At 39.2% G+C, this 16,411-nt stretch overlaps 1 protein-coding gene across 8 annotated transcripts in view; it reads left to right on the forward strand.

The window, feature by feature from the left end:
* The first annotated feature begins 1,228 nt into the window (after positions 1–1,228).
* The window catches only part of TENM3 (teneurin transmembrane protein 3), a 704,125-nt gene continuing 688,942 nt past the window's right edge, over positions 1,229–16,411 (forward strand). For all 8 annotated transcript variants that reach the window (XM_032780127.1, XM_075066391.1, XM_032780134.1 and 5 more), the window contains exon 1: positions 1,229–1,312. The gene's annotated coding sequence lies outside the window, so the exon portion shown is untranslated. The remainder of the gene's footprint in view (positions 1,313–16,411) is intronic.

A 16,411-nucleotide genomic window follows, 5' to 3' on the forward strand; every position in this document is an offset into this window, starting at 1 on the left:
ATGGGGCTATGGGAGAGTGAGTTAGAATGTTTTCTAGTTCGCACATCAACAGAATTGTTAAATTACAACTGAAAAATCATTATTATTGACAATGTTAATGCCAGAAAGAATGCAGCTAGACTTTCAGATCTCAGGGTGAGTTTCGCCAGTGACAGTTAGGAAACAACATTTTACTTGTGAGATGACAAGATAAAATATAAAAATAAATGAGAGAAAACAAATATGGAATCCCAAAAAGTCATTCTTAGAGTTGGTATCCAAGGTATAATAGGCTGGCCAGAAAACAAGAATTCTGTTGTTGTTGTTGTTGTTTTAAATTGAGGTTTGGATATTTGCTTTTGTTCTGATATGAAACCAAAGCCTTTTGAAATTTGAGGGTGAGGAAGAGAGACTGTCTCAGAATAATCAATAATCCAGTGGTTAGTGGATTCACAGATTCAAGTCCCTGCTTTGAATCAGGCAAAAAAGAAACCTGAAGTACATTTCCCACATATCAAGTATCTGCCTTAATCCATTGACTCCATAACTTTTTACTAAGGCAACCCACCAACTTCATTTTGTTTTTGTTTGTTTGCCTGTTTTTTGTTAACAACCTTCCGAGGGTCTAAATTCGGGGAGGTAATGAAGTCATAAGCCAGCATTGTCATCTTTATCCTCTCCCACTGGTGCTGCTGCCTCCTTCTCTAGAACCTCCCCTCGCATCTCAGGGCTTGCCCTCAGCACCAAACCTGTGACCCATCTACAACCTGCTCATAACCCCCCTTTTAGAAAACACTGTCCTAACCACTAGGCTATTCTGGGAAATTCCATCCTGGACCTGACAAAGGTTTCGATGAATCTAATGCATTTCCACAAAAAGTTTTGATTTTGATGGCTTAGAATTTCTCGATGGAAATCTTTCATCAAAGAAATTCTAGGTGCAGTCAAGTAAAATTACCTTTTCCAATGCTTTAACATTACTCTAGCAATATCATAATAAATATTCACTGCAGATAACCTACATCTCAATTTACCTTTTAAATAATATCTGAGATCCAATGATGCATTACTGTTAAACAGAAGACAATGATGATGACCTAGAACAAGATCAACATTTAGTATTTATGCCCCTCAATAGAATTGAAAATTATTACTGTATTTTGTAATTAAGAATCATTATATATAGAATATTTTTTAAAAGTTTCTCCTTGATAAATTCATGCTTGTGATCCATTTGCATTATAGATTTCTGGATTGTTTGTGTCCTGCTGGAGTAAAACCGTTGTATTAAACTCAGAAAACAAAGAGATCCTGAGTGAAGAAAGAAGAGAAGGTAAGTCAAGACATTCCAGGGTCTCTGATTGTATTGGGACTCATAAATTGCAGTGAAGACAATTAAATGTCTCACTGATATGATAGTAGCAGTACTGCAAAATCACAAAAGACCAATCTGTACTTCGTCTCTGTACCCTACTTTCTAATCCATTACCAGTAATCTCTGCTGCTGGATCAATGATTATGTCCTTAAATTTTTATATTAACAATACTGGGTCAAATCCAGAGTTGGTGTATATCAGCATAGCTCTAACTTCAATGGACCTATGCCTGTTTACACAAGCTGAGGATCTGGCTTATCTCTTTTTTTTTTTCTTTCTTTTTCCTCATTCTATTTCCTATCCCCCACCTCTCCACCGTATTTACTGACCTTGTGAAAAGACATCATTAACAAGTAAATTATCATATTTCAGTATTAAGTTTAGTTACCATGACCTTTATCTTGTGTTCTGAATATAAGCAATGGTGAGGTATTCATGCTATATCATGGTAAATATTTGCTTTTTAATGGTACATACCCTTGCTTAATATTTTGGAACTTTTAGTAGTAGCCATGAACTTTAATAAACTCAGTTAAAAGCACCCGAGTTATAAATATGATATGTTAAATGTCTATGTTCACATGCAAGTGTTTGCATTAGGCAGCAATCTTATTCCCAGCTAGTCTTGATCCTCCTGGGGAGCATTTATGTGGCAACCATAGTGAATTGAATTGTACATGGTTGTTTTTTTCCTCTGGTTATAGCTCAGTGAGTTTTCTCAATGGTAGCCAATGTCTAGTAATTTAAAGCTTGTGAACCTTGAAAAAGGGTTTGTTTAAAACCATATTCTGGGTCTTTTTCACCAAATGGAAATTGTGTTCTACTAGGGAACTTCAAAAGATTTTAGAACAGAGTATCTGATAAGCATTCTGCTCATTAATGTTTGTACAGTAGTCTGCCTTAAAGATATACAGTCTCCTGGAGCAAATCATTCAGAATTCAACTGCAGTCTTCAAGTTTAATGTGTTGAGCTCTTTGAGTTTCCCTACCCCCTCCTGATTGATGGTTTGTTTCCCCTTTTAATACAAAATTCAGTAAAATTTCCCACAGTGAAAAGGGTCTTTTAATTATGAAACACCAGTGTGTGGGAATGATTCAATTTACACATCAGAAAAGTTCAGTTACTTGACCATAATTTATTTTGGTTCTGATCATTCGTGGATCACAAATTCTGTTTTATGGGGTGGAGGGGGGCAACCAAAACAAAGCAAAACAGGAAAATGCTTTAAAAGGTGTATCACTCTGTAACCATAATAATAGACATTTTGTTACACACTTACCCATTTCTGTGTTTCTACTCCTGTTGTGAGATTTAATTTAAATGTATAAAGCAGGCCCTGAACAACACAATTTTCCCCTTGAATCTGACATAGATCCAGTATATGTAAGAAGAGCTAGGGGTGTCTAGCTCATGGAACGGTGAAGATAAGAGAGAGTTGCAAAATAAGATAATTGGGGTTTAAATGTTGCACACAACACCACTGATTGCTTGGGGTTTCTTTAATATCCTTCTCAGGCACTGACTTTTATTTTTCCCCATGGGGGCCTAAGAAAAAAGTGATAACGTAGGCCTTAAAAAAACCCACCCTGAGTAATTAATCAAAACTGAAATAAAGCTCTGGGAGAAATGGATGGGTTGTGTACACATCCTGCATGCAGTGTAAGACTCCTTTATTGTTTGTATTCAGAATGCAGTAAAGCTTAAGACTTACCCTGGTTAAGATAAAGCAGGTTTTAATGATTTACAATTGTAGATTTCATCTGTAGCCTTCCTTAGAAAATCAGTGGAGTAAATTTACCCTTGTATTTAAACAGCATAGGGAAAACAAAACCAGTAGAAATACCCATAATAAATTTGTATACTCAATAATCGGTGTTTTAAATAGAATTATTTTATGATACCAACCCCTTTTTTAAAATTTTCAATCAACTGTGCATCATAAAGCTTATGCACTTTGAGAAAGTTAATGCGCAACAAGAAACTTATGGAGTTAAACTAGATTTGTATTTTTAGGTAAATTGTCACTGCTGTATGCAAGGAATTAATTACACAACTCTAAGTATTGCTAATAGGAGTCTGTGTATTTAATTTCAGGCACACTGGGCTTAAAAGGTAATCACTTGTGTTGGCTTTCTGCTATAAAAATATAACTCAATATGCAGTCCAAAAGCCATATTCTGGTTTAATTAAGTACATTGTTGATTATATTCCTTTATTTTTTCTAGCATCTCTATTTTTCACCTCAGAAAAACAGCTTTCTGCAGCTACCACTGTAGTAAAGCATGTCAACCATCTCTTGTTTGATAAATATCCACTTTTCATCAATTGTTTGAAAGATGCTCTCCCTTACACGGCATTTAGACTTTAATAGCTAATGTATAAACTTGAATGTTTTAATGGCCCTGTGAGAGAGACGCTGAAATAACTTTTCATAGCATCTGTACTTTGTTGGTTGAGTATATTGTTACACAACAACACAGGCATTTTCCTTTTTAAGGTTTAGGAGTGGAAACAAAAACAGAGCTAACATGTTAGGTGCAACATGTGCCAGCATGACATTTTCTCTTCTTACTAGGCTGGTGTAAGCTTGTCACTATACTAGATGGACTTCACAATTTTCTGTTACCACCATTACAACTACTACTAATTTACTTGTACCCTGTGCACTAAAATTCTTGTCAGCAACAAGAAATAACATAGGGCATATGATAGCAGCAGTAATAGGGCTCAGTTAATAGAATAACTTAAGGAGTCTTTTCTATATGTAATTTTGATGGTTCTATGGCTTTCATGCAAAAAGCCAAACTAAGATTAAAATGTACCTGTCAGTTCTATCCAAGAGCTAATTTTACTAATTTCTTGAGATCTCTGTGCATGAGAAAGGAAGCTTGAATATTTTGCTTTCCTAATATGTTCTTCTAATTTATGCAAAGAATACTTGCATTCAACAGTTAAATCATTTTTTCTTACTTCACATAGTAAAGTCACCGTGTATTCTGATATAGAAGGTGAATTTTTGACATCTTATGTCCTGATGCAAAAATAACAGCTATCCACCTATCTTTAGTTTTTTAGACAACAATTAATTTTAAGCTATTCTCTTTTATCTCCAACATGAACACACATCATTTCACAAACACTCAATTTCAAATGACTCTCAGGGTTTTTTTAACTATTATAACACTATGTACTTTTTTGGAGTTGCAACAGATCAATCAGCTGGCGATCCTGAAGATGCAGCTCCTTCTTATTGTTTCTTTAGTATGTCCGTCACTTCATTACCAAACAAGACCTGTGGTTTTTCTTCAGCTAGGCCTGTGTTATTGGAATTCTAAGCAGGTCACAGTATTTCTGTGTAGGCTGGGATGGCCACAGAAATCCACAAATTTGGTTTACAGATGATAGGGTTTTCCATTGTGTGTGCACGTGTGTGTGGTGGGGGGAGCTCTTTAAACAATTGTAACACCACATTCTGCAAGTCTATTAATTTGTGGGTGTTTTGGACTGTAAGTAATATGCTCAAATCCAGACACCCCTGTGTGAAGAGCTCAAAATACCTAATAGCAAATTAACGTCCATTGTCATTCCTCACTACTTTCAGATACCCAAATCTGGGAAAAAATTGCTTCTGGTTTTATGATGATCTATTTTGAAGTGGCCTCCTCTAGTTAAAATACTAGTTAGCTTAAATATCCATCAATGACAACCAAATATTATCTTCTCTGTTGAGTGAAAATTTTACCTAATCATGTTGAATACTTCATTTGAGGTGTGTGCACTTAAGAGCTGTTCTTTAGGTAGGGGTGGCATATGCAACCCCTTGCAGTTGCTCAAGCAGTTACCACAATTTATGATGAATTTGTGTCACACATACCTTTGTTTATGTCTAGCCAATACATTATCCTTTGTGCTCTTTTTTTGAGTTTTCCATTTCAATGTGCACTTCATGAATGAAGTATAATTTTTGAGCTTTAATGGGATCACAATATGCTTACATTTAAGAACACTATCCAACAGAAAAAGCTTATATCTGTAATGTACCTATTGCTTAGCTATGAATTGATTTTCCCATCCAGAATCTACAGTTTATAGTATCTCGTCGTCTTCTGCAGAAACTTGCAACTGTTCCCATGTGCATCATAACAGAGCACCTGAGTGCTTATCAATGTCGAATTCCACTTCTGGAGGCTGACTCTGATGGGTTTCATCTCAGATAGTGAACTAAGTGTCACGTACAAGAAAACAACTTCCTGGAGTGAATTTTATGGTGCAGTCATATTTTTGAAAATTCAGTAAGAGACTTTGAATCCTAGCTGGTGCTTACTGTAGTCTGCCCTTCAGAGCCAAAGGAACTATACATTTCCTTCCTTCTGTAATGGAAGTCTTTGTTGGGTTACACAGACATGCAAGTACCATATTGATTTCAATACCCATGTTCATCATATATGCAATTGGCATGCCACTGGCATTTAGTGTGGTAGATCAGTCTTTCCCCACCAATAGCAGCTGCTGTATAAAATCAATGCACAATGCTTCCATGCCACACCAGTCACTGGATTTCTTACTGTATGTTCAATTCCACACAGGCATTTAGGCTATCTGTAATAGTTTTTGAACCATTCCTTGAACTTTTCCCTGTGAGGAGTTGTGTTCTCTTGTACACACTGTGCACTATGATGGGTCTCATCTCAGGGAGTGGACAAAGTGTCACATACAAGTAAATAACTTCCTGGAGTGAATTTTATGGTGTAGTCATATTTTTGACATCCTGCTATATCAACCTCATGCAGAGTTTCTTGACTCTCCTATTCACTTTTTAAGGCCTTCAATTTCAATTTTGCCTGTTCCACTGCCTTTTCTAAGCTTACCTCAAAATGTCTCAGCAGGTTGTTCACATCTCCTACCCACACTGTAACCCACTGCCAGCCTTTTCTAATCACCAAATCTCTCAAGGAATCCAAAATTATAAGGCTATTGGGTCTAGCAATATTAGGTATAAAAGAAAATTGTTGTAGGTTTAATTCTTCGTGGGCACAGAATAAACTTCAAATTGCTGGAACCCTGTACCTATATAAGGGTAGGAAGCTCTTGAAAATCTCTAGGACTTCTGCATGAGCTACAGTTGTTAATAAGGCCACTTTCGTGGCACTGCTCATTGTGTATGCATCTATTGCAGTCATATATAGCAAGGACCTCTGTTTAAAATGCTTCTGTGTCTCCTCTGTATCACTCCCACTTTATTTCAACAGTAGTTTCAGGATATCTATCCTTCCTGGATATTTATGTGTGGATCAGCCATCTGAAATCACAGTGGAAATTCTTCCTGCTCTCAAATCTGTCTACTTCTAGTACTATGTGTTGTTTTTCTCATTGATGGAAAAAGGAATTGTAGTCAACTACTTAATCATTTTCTTCTCTCTTTATCTATATATATAACACCACAGAAATCAACCTCTACTCTTAGCTGCAGCCTAAGGTTCTCTGCTCCATTGAGCAGTTGCAGAATTCTGCATTCCAATATCAATCTTTTGACTGTGCAGCCACTTTTGACATCCTTATACAAAAATTACACTTGCTCTACATATTTGGTCAATGTTCAGTTATTAGATGATTCCATATCTATCACTAGATTAACAAATGTATTGCTGGTTCTTTGTTCCTTGTTGTGGCTCGAAAATGCAGACCGTGCTCTTTATCCCTGCACAAGATCCTGCATTGAGCTCTGCCTGCCTGCCAACCATTCTTAGGCTCCTAACAGAAAATGTCAGTTGGAGACCCTGCTTTGAGGTCCAGCCACCTGCTGATGCATCCTGGCTTTGCAGTAGGAGACACCAGTCAGAGACCCTGTGTTAAGTTCCAGCCAATCGCATACTGAGGATTCTATTTCTATGGGGATGAGAGGGCTACAGCTCATCAGATGACTAGGTCTGACATGTTTTGGGAAGTATTTTAATCCTTTGCCATATTTCAAAGATGAAAAATTCCTTGTTGTCATTTCCCTTTGTTTTTAAGATCCATCTCTGTAGTTATTGGTGCTCTTTTCCTTTGAGATATTTCTTGAGCTCTGTACACTACAGGAATGAGAAACCTGAGAGATGGTGGGCCAGATCTTGACCCTTATATCTGCAGTGCAAAAGCAACTGGAAAATGATCAACCAGTAATCTGGAGATTATTTATTATTTATTAGCACCTAGGAACCCTAACACACAACCAAAAGACAGTCCCTGCTCCAAAGAACTTAGTCTGCACAGGGCCAGCTCCAGGGTTTTTGCTGCCCCAAGTGGCACAAAAAAAAAAAAAAAGGTTGTGATCAGCACCTGCTCCACTGCGCCACTTTCTTCTTCAGCAGCAATTCGGCAGCCAGTCCTTCCCTCCGAGGGGTACCAAGGGACCCGCCGCTGAATTGTTGCCGAAGATCCCAACGTGCTGCCCCTTCTCCTTGGCCGCCCCAAGCTCCTGCTTGCTGAGCTGGTACCTGGAGCCGGCCCTGAGTCTATGGCTAGAAATAACAGCTGGATACAGACACACAGGGAGCACAAGGAAACAGTGAGACATTATTGGTTAGTGTGATTAGGCAGTGGCTTAAGCACACCAGGAGCCTAACCATTGTCAATTGTTTTTGTAGGCATCTCGGCAAAGGAGAGTTTTCAGGAGGGATTTAAAGGAGAACAATGAAGTGGCTTTGCAGATGCTTATGGGGAGCTCCCCTCAAACATGAGGGGCAGCATGGTAGAAAGCACAAAAGGTGCTTGTTTGAAAATTTAACAAGGGGGTAATGGAGTCAGGAATTGATTTTTAGATAAGTGTAGGGTGGAGATTTCCTTGTAGTGGGGCGCATTGCCAGGTGGGATAAAGTCAGCTGAGTAACTGCTGCTAGGCTACTAACTCCTTTCGTCCCATGATATAGGAGGTATAGCAATGGAAAAGAGGACAAGGCTTGGGAGCTACAATGTCCAGACAACCTATGGCTTCAGTAGTGGCCTCCTGAGTCCCTTTATTGACTAGTGCAACTTACCATAGTTCTGCACTGCAAATCCATTTTTTTGGTGGAAATTTTGTTCAGTGAAGGGTAATAGAATTTGGTTCCATGTGATCAAAGAAAGCTACTCTCACAGCTAAATTGTAAAGTTTGAACTAAATGTAGGGGAAAATATTACAATAAGCATTTGGGGAAATGCTTTCAAGGGAATAGAAGTTGAGGTTTGCAAGAAATTACAGATATAGCTTAACGGAAAAAGGTGACTGTGATTGAGAGGCATGTTGGGTATAAATGACTGGGTTTTTCACACTTCAAAAAAAAAAAGAATCTTTTCATTTCTTTTTTCCGCATACTATACATCATTCAATGCCAAAGGAAGCACTTAACCATTGTTAAGAAAAACAAAATAAATAAATAAATCATGAAAGCCAGTCTCATTTTTTCAGCACAGTAACAACCTCCCTATCTAAAAGTAGACCAAGTGATGCTTTAGACAGTGCTGCCTGTATGTTGCAGCACATCTGTTGTAAAATACTGCTCTATTCTTCAACAGCCGAAGGATGGTCTCATAATGCATGCCGTTATCTCTAAGAGTAGCATGTTATTTCCGTACAAGAGGTTGAAAACTTTTTTCTAATGTGATCAATTAAGGGCTCTTTGTACTCATCTTTAAGACCAATTTGTGATATATTTTATGTTGTAATTTCCTATTTCTGTTCACGTATCCATCTGACTTGAGTAGCCTGGGGGAGATAAATCAGGCAGCATAGAAATCAAGAGAGCCTAGAGCTGATACTTCTCATAGTTTTCAGTGAGAAGGTAATTTTTTTAGCATTCTGTCTTTTTGTTGAAATAGCTTAATATCCTCACACTTCATGTACAATGATGAAAGCTCTTTTATTCAAGTGTGAAGTTACAGTAGATTTGTACTAAGTATAACATCTCTTTCTAGGAAGGGTGGAGTGTGCAAAATAAAGGCTGGAACAGTTCTTCCCCTTCTATATCAGACTTTGACCTAAAGACCTACCCTAGTGTGGTTTGGAACAAGTTTGAAGAGTCCATTTCCCATCTAATGAAAAGACACAGCAGGGGGCATTTTCAGCCATTCTTTACTTTGTACTTGATGGCAGCCTAGTGTCATTGAATTGTCGTCCATGTTCTTTGCTCCAATATCAAACATCTACCCATAAGAGCTAGTGCAGTGACTCAGCATGCTAGGGGCTAGTGTACAAATTATATTGCTCACAAGAACCATTGTAGCATTACTGCTAGACTAAGAACTCCTGGCCATGGTGAGCACAAAGTTTAAAGGTGTTAGGCAAGGTGGTCATTCGTAGGTCTGATTGCCTTTTAATGGAAAAAGAGAAATCAAGAGAAGGGTCATTAGAATGACATTGAACAATAAAACAGACAGAGCAGCTGGAAAATAAAGGGCGAGGTATGTCTAGACTTCATTATCCAGAATTGTTTAGTGGCAAAGAGTACCACATTCTGGAGGAAGAGAGCAAATTCAGGATGCGAGTTATGAGTTGAAAATCTAATTCACTAATTAATGCCAATGTCAAAGACTATTAAAATATACCAAAACACATGTTGTAGGAATTGCTTTATTACAGTAGCATGGAATTTTACTGGAGCAAATTGTTCATTTGTTCAGATGTCATTTAAGAAGCTCAAGGGTAAATGTTTTTATATATTGAGGGTTCCCCTCTAAGATCACACTGAGTTTTGGGAAAGGCTCCAAAAACCTCATCACCAGTAGAATTTTATAAGCTCTGCATGTGACTTTCATGAAACTGAATGCAGGACTTGAGATGTACTATATGCAGCTCAATTCCAATTTGTTTTTTTAACAAAGTCTTTGACATTTTACATTATGTCGCATCCCAATTTAACGTAAAGTGACTTCCTGTGTCCAACAAGAAACACATTTTAAGGGGAATGCCAAGCACTCTGTTATTTTCCTTGCTGTTGAATTGGCAGGCACTTTGCCACATTCTGTATCTCGGGAAGATTATTTGTCAGCAACAGTGCTTGCTCTGCTGGTAAAACAGGCATAGGCTGGTATTCTTCTCATCTGCCCTCTGCATGGCAGACAGAGGTCATTATGTATTTAGTAATTGAAACTGAACTTGGTGTAAGCAGCAAAGTCAATACGTCTTCCAGAAATATCTAAAATATCGGGTAACTGTGCCTAAATCTAGGAGTTCAAAGCATGATTTTTGAGACCTGGCAAGTGTTCATATTACACTTGGATAAATGGTCTAATCTCAGCTTTAAATGCTGAGAATTACATGCCATTTCCCTTCGAGCAATAAATGTTCTTTTGTCTATCTAGATTTTGTTATGTTTTTCACAGGTAATTCCAAACAGTGCTTCTTTATGCCATTAAAATATCAAAACCTAATCAGTCAGCTGGCAGTAAATGGAAAAAATAGAAATCCCTAGCAAAGATTAGTAATATCTAAAAGTGGTTTAGGGGTCCTAGTGGGATTCCTACCCCTTTTAACAACAAAGTGCATACTGAAAGAATATGCACAGCTTACTTTGTCTTCCTGTTTCTTTTGATCTGAAAGAACAATCAGATAAAGCTGATTTCTGAAGACAGTTCAGAATGAACAGATTTCAGTTGCCCCCAGTGATAACCATCATTGTCAACAGGAGGCATTACTGACACTAGAGCCTTAAATGTTCAGCTGCTGAACATTTCATCTTTTATTTTAAAAACTACTGCTGGGAACGCTCTTTATAGAATGCAATGGAAGATGAGTATTTAGAGGAAGAATGAACCCTGAGGGGGAATAAAGCCTGAGCCTCAGAGACCATCACCAAAGGGAGAGAATAATTTAAGGTTAAGGTGGGGAATTTCTTGTGCACAAAAAAGCTGAAGCTGTAGAAAGAGCATAATAAATAGTCTAGAGTTATGCAAGCTACAAAATACCCTTTTCAAGAAAGGTCACAGGGGAAAGGGAGTTTGGGCTCTCTCTCTAATGGACATATGTTCACATCACACAACCATTGCACTGTTTGTCAAAGCTCAGCAGAGGCTCAGAACTGGAATGTGGAAGTGTGAGGCAAATCAGGATTGAGGGGTCTGGACTGAATTGAGCACAGAAACCTGCACAGCTGCCACATGCATGATGTGCAGTTCTAACCAGTGTCATCAGTTCCTCACTTTGATAGGTGTTACTTTTACCCGCAAATGTAAGCTTTCAGTTTGAAAGGACAGCATTGATTTTGGCACAGTGTGAGAAGTTACATTGTCCATTACATAACTCTTGCCACATTAGGTATGCCACTGATTGTTTTAGAAATTTAAAGCACTTTTAACTCATCACAGGAACTAGCTCTCATGAATATTGAGCTTTATTAGTGCTCTGTGCTGAAGATCAGTAGACAACTATGTCTACCATTGTCCAAATTATTAATTGGCAGTTTGGCACATCTCAAAAATAGCTATAATTAATGTTCTTGACATCACCTTTTTAATATAAATAGGTAATTTTGAGTATAAGGTGTGCGTTTTTAACAGTGAGAATAATTAACCATTGGAACAATTTACCAACATTCATGGTGCATTCTCCATCATTGACCATTTTTAAATCAAGATTAGATGTTTTTTCTAAAAGGTTTCAGAGTGGTAGCCATGTTATTGTATCAGCAAAAACAACAAGGAGTTCTTGTGGTACCTTGGAGACTAACAAATTTATTTGGGCATAAGCTTTCGTGGGCTAGAATCCACTGGTGCCACAAGGACTCCTCATTGTTTTGTCTAAAAGGTCTGCACCAGGAATTATTTTAGGGAAGTTCTGTGGCTTGTGTTATACAGGAGGCCATACAATTCTAGTTGAAAAATGCCTGTTAAATGACACCTTTCTTGTTATCCAATCTGCATCAAAAAGCATACAATTTTTAACCAGTTTTGACAGTGTGTGAAAATGACATTTACTCGAGCTGCCCCAATCCAAAACCTGTTGAAGTTGTTAGTGGTCCTCTGGTTGATTTCATTGGGCTTTGGATCAGGATCCTCGGTCCAGTTCTGCAGTCCTGACTCTGGCAGAACTCCCACTTGACTTTGGTAAGAGCAGTGCCCAAATCATGAATTCAGGACTGGTTTTATAGTTTCTGTCTAATTTCTCAAATGTATTTCTATACGTTGTCCCAAGCCAGCCACATCAAAAATATACTTCGTAAATGTTCAGATGCATTTTTAATATGCTGATGCATATTTGTTCACTCATAAATATCTTTGTGTGTTATTTGAAGCAAAACTATGGAAAGAGATAAATGACTTATAAAAGAAAGAGAGGATGTTTATATTCAATTAAATAAATTAGATACCCAAACTATCAGTTCGGTCATAAAATCTTCTTGATAGTTACTTTTCCCCCTTTTTAAGATAAAAATTCATATTCAAAGTAAAAATCAGTAAAAAAATTTCCACCACATTCATGAAAGGCAAAGAATGGCATAATTTCAATTCTTGCTATGATGAAACAGTAGTTTAGAAGGTAAGAATTACCTTTCATCTTGATATGAGGCCAAGTAAAAGAATGTGAGGTCCAGGCCTGAGGAAGAATTGCGTGTGTGCATGCACGTCTGATTCCCCTGAATCCTATTTTACCTGTCGTCCACATTTTTGGTATCCTGGTGGGTTAGTGATGTGTCTGAAGGTGGCGACTGTAGCCTGAGGTTTACTAGAATGTAGTTGTATTTCAGTGAACAAGACTCAGCAGCTACAGGTGTTGCCTGCAGCCCCATTGAAACTTTTTGGAATAAGTCCCTCACACTCTCTTTACTATATTTTTCATAATTACTTCATTTAAATACAGGTGAGACCAAAATGCAAACTCCAGGCGAAACATGGCTTATAAAGTTCTGTAATTGTCACCAACTTCATCATTAATGTGGGAGCAGCCCATTGACATACAAAGCCTATGTTTTTGTTTACAAGGAGCAGACAGTATTTTTCAGCAAAATGTTGGCCATGTAACCATTTTGTCACTCAGAAAACTCTCTCCAGCCAGTTCATTGCAATAGAATTCAAAGTTGTGACCTTTACATTTCATAGCTGCCAAATATTACACAGGCCCATGTGTAAAATTTCGCAGGAGTGAGAAGGAGAAGGAACCAATTTTCCCACACAGCATGTCCCTGAGCAAAAGGGAAGCAGGAGCCTATCAAAAGCAAGTGAGGAGAGGATTGTGGAAAGAAACTGGTGGGAAATGGGACATTGCAGGTAGCCTGGGGAAGCCTAAAAGGGAGGGGACTGGGAAAGATGAACAATGTTGTCAAGTCTCCCAAACTCATTGTGAGTCAAGCAGTTTTGACCCCCTGCTGCAGGATCAAGAGTTCTCGTCCTGTGATTTGGAACCAGGTGGCTGCGCTCATCTTCCTTCCACTCCAGCAGCTCTATCCAATTCTCACTTTCCTGTTCCCAACAGCCACCTACTCATCCACTCCCTGGCTTCAGCAAGTACTTGCTTCCCTGACCCTTTCCTTCCTGCTGTCTCAGCCCTCATCGCTTCCTGGCCGCAAGAGGCATCTGCTACAGGGTCCCGTCCTTTCCCCAAGCCCACCCTACTCTCAGATCCCTAGAGCTCCTGTTCCCCTGATCCTTTCCCTCCTCTCCATTCCCTGCACTAACTAGACCTGCACAGTTACATGCTACCAGGCCCTTTCGCTGCCCACTATGGACTCCCTGGCAGGTACCTGCTACTCTGAACCCTCTCTGATCCCTGCATTTCCTCCCCTAACCTCCTAGAGCTTCTGTACCCCCTGAATCCCACCAATTCCCCACCACCCATCTTCTAAACTGACTCTCTCCCCTACCTGCCATGCTGGGAGTTTGCTTGTGCGGCTTGATGGTCTTCATACCCCCTTCCCTCTGCAGGCTTCTGAGAGAAACTGGCTCCACTGTGCCTTCCATCCTCTTTCTTTGGATGGTTATCAAGGAAAGCCACTGTCCCTTCAATACAATGAGGTGCCACTCCCCTCTGGCTAGCCAGGCATTTCCAGCTCCCACCTATAATCTCCTGAATTCTAGATCCAGCCCTCCGAAAATCAGATCTGGGAAAGTCTCACCTTAGCAGGCTGGGGATCCTCTATGGAGTAGCCCATATATATGCAGAGGAAACCCCCTGACACTGAGAAAAGGCTTTCCCTGGGCCTCTGTCTATCAAAGGCAAGGATCAGGCCTTCTGCTTTTCTCACCCTTAGATATCAAGGGTGTGGGAGGGATGATGCCTTCCCACTCTGGGAATGAGAAAGAAAGGTAATTCCTCCTCCACTCTGTGTTTTTTTGTTTTGTTTTGTTTTGTTTTTTTGGTGGGCGGGATAGGGTAAAAGTAAGCTTCTCTGTCCCTTCCCACCTCACCCATTTGCCCTGGCTCAGCCCTCCATCCCCCACCTCTTCTCACTTCCCTGGGGGGCACATTGTTTTGGGGAGCCACTTCAACACACCACCTCTGTTATGGCTGCACATTGCTTCCCCAGGCAGCTGCTTAGAGTGGTGCTGCTCTGATTGCTGTGCTTCCACCAACACCTTCTTCTCAGTGCCCAGAGCAAGGCAGAGTTAAGATTCTATCCTCTTCCTCCATGTTCCCTCCAATCCTAAGTGAGCTTTCCTGCAGGAAAACAGCAGGATATGTGACAATAGAAGGGCAGCAAAAGGCATGGGGCATTAATTGACTTCTGGGAAGAAGTTTTTTGTGCAGCTCCATGTGTGATGTTCCTAATCAGTCAGTGAGTCTTTAATGTTCTTTATGTGGTTGTCCTCCCATCAAACAGTGGCATGGGACCATTTAGGGGACTTTTTTACACTTGTGTAAAATGTCCTGCATGGAGTTTATGCAAACTTGAGCAGCTATGGGAACTGGTGACTTCAATGGCCTGGAAGGGCAAGAGTGAGGGAGTGGTACCTGCAGGCTCTGCTCCATAATTGCGTAAAGATAAGAGGTCTTTGCATTATTGTGAGAGCTTCTGCAGCAGGAGCCAAAATCCTCTTCCATTCAATAAATATGCAAGAGTAGGCAGTACTGTGCTGGATCACAGACTAGGAGTAGACAGGGGGAGATCAAAAATCAGAATGTGGACTAAAAGATCATGATTTAATCTGTTATAAGAATCTTATGATTTTTAGTCCAGTCTCATGTTTTTCTGGGTATGACTCATGATTTTTGAACTGCTGGGGTTGGCAATACTGGATGAAAAAAACTGGAATCTGGTGAGTACTGGCAGAGGCTGGAACCTGAGGGCTGGTTGGCCATGGGGACAAGGAAGGAATCTGGGTATGCTGAGGGAGAAAATAGCCTAGAGCAGCTTCCTTTTTAAATCATTGCAAAGTTTTTTTGAAGGAGTTTTTGTTGTTCTGATTTACCACTTACAACCATTCACTGACATATCCTTGTGTGAATTTCCTGTTCCAGTGTCAGATGCATTTTAGAAACATTGTATTATATAAAAAGATACACCTCTACCTCAATATAACGCTGTCCTTGGGAGCCAAAAAATCTTACCATGTTATAGGTGAAACTGTGTTATATTGAACTTGCTTTGATCCACCAGAGTGCGCATCCCCACCCCCATCCCCGGAGCACTGCTTTACCGCGTTATATCCAAATTTGTGTTATATCTGATGGTGTTATATTGAGGTAGTGGTGTATATGATACAGGATGTGAGTATAATGAACTAGCAATACTGCTCAGAAACCCTTGATATGGTTGCAAGAGTTGACATAAGGTATTTCTTCAAGGGCACTGAAGTAGTATATTCATAAACACAATAAATAGGATGTGGCATCTCAATTGTGTATCTTGAAACATAATTTTCAAATAAATAAAAATAAAACAATAGGCCAATTTCAAAGGAGTTACGCTACAGATTACTTTGGTTCACTGTCGTTTGCTAAACAGCATCTGTGTAGATCCACATGTAGGCATTTCAGAAACTACTCTGCATGCTTACAGAATGGAGATATTCTGCAGGTAACTTCTTGAAATCTTTCAAGATGGATGGTATACAACATATACTTTTAAGTCTGATTGTGACTGTGAAGCACACATTAAATATGCAG

Source organism: Chelonoidis abingdonii, chromosome 5 (assembly GCF_003597395.2).
Source record: "Chelonoidis abingdonii isolate Lonesome George chromosome 5, CheloAbing_2.0, whole genome shotgun sequence".
Taxonomy (NCBI): Eukaryota; Metazoa; Chordata; order Testudines; family Testudinidae; genus Chelonoidis; species Chelonoidis abingdonii.